This window comes from Heterocephalus glaber, unplaced genomic scaffold (genome assembly GCF_053883595.1).
Source record: "Heterocephalus glaber isolate CG9 unplaced genomic scaffold, H.glaber_assembly_v1.0 deba00001442, whole genome shotgun sequence".
Classification (NCBI taxonomy): domain Eukaryota; kingdom Metazoa; phylum Chordata; class Mammalia; order Rodentia; family Bathyergidae; genus Heterocephalus; species Heterocephalus glaber.
In genome coordinates this window covers 15,401,658-15,405,117 of record NW_028258296.1, presented here as the reverse complement: position 1 = coordinate 15,405,117, position 3,460 = coordinate 15,401,658, and positions in this window count along the sequence as shown.

Below are 3,460 nucleotides of genomic sequence, written 5' to 3'. Positions count from 1 at the left end.
CCTTTACAAGGATGTAGTGTCCTTCTTTGTCTTTCTTAATCAGTGTTGGTTTGAAATCCTGTTGATCTGCAAAGAGGATAGCTCCTCCTGCTTTTTTTCGGGTTCCCATCACATGGATTATTGTTTTCCACCCTCTAACTTTCAGTCTATGAGTTTCTTTTTGAATTAAGTGTGTTTCTTGTATGCAGCATATTGTTGGATCTTGCTTCTTGACCCATTCTGCCAGTCTATTTCTTTTGATTGGTGAATTGAGACCATTAACATTGATGGTTATAACTGATACCTACTGACTTATCATTGTCATGACTTTTCTTTTTCTTGGATTCTCCCCCTTTACATTTAATTTCTTGTCACACCTAACAGATTCATTCTGCTGTGTTTCCTGGGGTTGTGATCCTCATTGTTTGTATCTAGGATATTATCTAAAATATTTGGAGTGCTGGTTTGGTATTCATGAAGTTCCTAAAGTGCTCTTTGTCTTGAAAGTATCTGATTTCTCCATCAATTTTGAAAGATGGTTTTACTGGGTACATCAATCTGGGTTGGAGGCTTTTGTCCTTTAGGGCCTGGAATATGTCACTTCAAGCTCTTCTTGCCTTGAGGGTTTGTGTTGAGAAGTCTGCTGTGATTCTCATGGGCTTTCCTTTGTGTGTGATTTGTTCCTTTTCTCTCACTGCTTGTAGAATTTTGTTCTTCTGTTGAGTTTCTGGAATCTTAATTATTATATGCCTATGTGTAGATTTTTTTTGATCAAGGCTATTTGGAGTTCTATATGCCTCACTTATCTGTATGTCAAGTTCTTTTCCCCTGCTTGGGAAGTTTTCTGCCATCACTTCTGTGAACAGGTTTTTTATGTCATCTGCACTCTCTCCTGTTTTTTCATTGACTCCAATGAGTCTTACATTATTGTTCTTTGCATCATCTAGCAGCTGCTTGATTGATTTCTCATGGTCCCTTATTGTTTTAAAGAAAGTTTTCTTTCCCTGGTCACTAATTGCAATCTTATCTTCTATATCTGAAATTCTTTCCTCACATTGGCTCATTCTGCTGCATAAACTTTCAATGTACTTTTTAATCTCCTGGAAATCTATTTGCACCCATTTAATAGATTCCGTTTGTTTCTTATGTTGGGATTCCATCATGTTCCTCAGCTCCTTTATTCTTTTATCTGTGTCCTCTCTAGACTTATTTATTATGTCTTGCACTATGGGCACAGTCTCTGCTGTCATCTGAGAAATTATTTCTGATTTCATTTTTTCCAGATCTTCTTTTGTTACCAGTTGAGGGAGTCCAGGTGGTTGAGTATCAGAGTGCTCCATCTCATTTTCCTTTGGGGTTACTTTAGGTGATCTAGGAGTCTGGTTTTGAGGCTTATTTAAGTGTCTTCTCATTTCAGTGGGGGAGGGAGAGATGTGTGCTACTGACTCCCACATGGCTCACCTCCTTGGTGCTGGGGGTGGTGGGAAGGTGGCCTGGAAGGTTCACCTCCTCTGCACTGGGGGCAGCTCTGCTCCTCTGCACTGGCAGTGGTTGTAGGGTGTCCCGGAAGATTCTGTAGTGGCTCACCAACTGGCCTTCCTCTGGGACCCAGAGCCACTACTTCGTTCCCCCCTGTGGCAGTGTGGCAGGAGGATAGGGCATGGTAATGTGGCTGGAGCAGCTAGCCTCTTTCCTTTTTTCTTGAACTGCAGGTCTTAACAAAAATAAAGATTGGTTTTAGAAATCTGGACCATGATCTTATTTGCTATTACATGTGCTAATTGTTCTTTTATTTTTACCTTCTCAAGGTAACAAACTCAATGAAAGTACTAAACTCATTGTTCTCAAAAAGCATAGTCAATCTCAGGTCCAATTATAAGGTACAGTATTCCTATTTCATAACTTCATGTTTCATACTTTTTGTGGCTTGGTAAAAGAGTACTATAATAATGCTTTTACTCATAAGTTATGAAAACATTGTGTTCAAAAATCTAAACAAGATATACTGTCTCTCTACTTTTCAAGTTTCTTACAGTATATTCATCATTATTAATAGGTGCTTTCAACATTTCCACTTATTTGGAGAAATTAGTTCAAATATTTGGCAGCAGAACAATTTAATTACCTAGACATTTTAGTTGTAATACATTAGAAATTTATGGACATCAACAATATTGATAATTTTGAAAACTTACTAAGATATTCTAATAATATAGTTTGGCTCTATATTTTTTAAACTTTCTTTGTGTGTGTTTTTTCAAAGGATTTTATTTTGTATCCTGCAAGAAAGTTCAAAGCATCTGTATTGTTAGTATCATATAAGTTGTTAAGTCAAGAAAATAATTATGAATTTACCAGACTGTTCACTATCAGGTATAGATAAATTTTACATACTTATTACCTAAAAGTCACGTTTTACTGACTGAGAAGAATTGTTAATAGCAGAGAAAGAAGTTATAGAAAATCTTGTTTAATTTGACTCCCTTTAAATGGCCAGCTTGCTATAATCATGCTTGTTTTCTAAGGATCTTTTCAGTCTATTATTCACAAAAAGGTGATTAATGAGTACACTTTCATTCTTTTACAGTGTAATTAATGATCAGACATATTTATATAACAATGACATTCTTAAAAATTATAGCTTACATCAGTTCTGAAGACATAGCATAAGATTTTATAAATATGTAACAACCACTTTATTAAGAATACAACTTTAATATATACAATCTAATAAAAATTATAATATGTATGTTTATATGAGCATATTTTTAGTGTGTTGAGGTATGTTAATGGCAGAGGATATTTGTTTATATTTGTGCTATTCCATTAACCCAGGTTATTGATTAAATTGAAATCAAGAAATGACAGTAATTTCCTATAATGAACTTCTCAAAATAATAAAGAAAATAAGCAAATAAGTATTCCTTCCTAACCTCCAGTAAAATTCAGAGAAGATTGATTCCATCTAAAATTTTCAGAGGCAAGATTTTTCATAGAACTTCAATTATAATATTGTCATTTTCTTGTACTGTATATTATATTTACAAAATGAATATTATGAATATTTCAAGTAAAACATAAGCAGTAATATAATTTATATGCAACATTATATTTTACTTGCAAAATTGTCATATTTTCAGCACTGCTATGAAATATATCTGATGAATACCCTTGTATTATTTAAAGTTTATGGTAAAAATGAATGATGTTTATTTGATTATATTTTAGTGCTAAGATGAATGAATATTAAACCAAAATTTTTATGCATCAGACAATCAAATCTCAGAAAACTTTAGGTCTTATAACAAACTGCCTGTAAAAGTGAAAATGTTGAATTCAAATCTAAACATGGGTTTTTAAGTACAGCATTTATTTTTTATCTATTCATTTATTTTAATTTGAATGTTTCTAAAAGCTGCTAAGGTCTAGAAGTATTATACTTTCCTTCATCAAACTCGTTATATATTGCAGATGAAAAAAA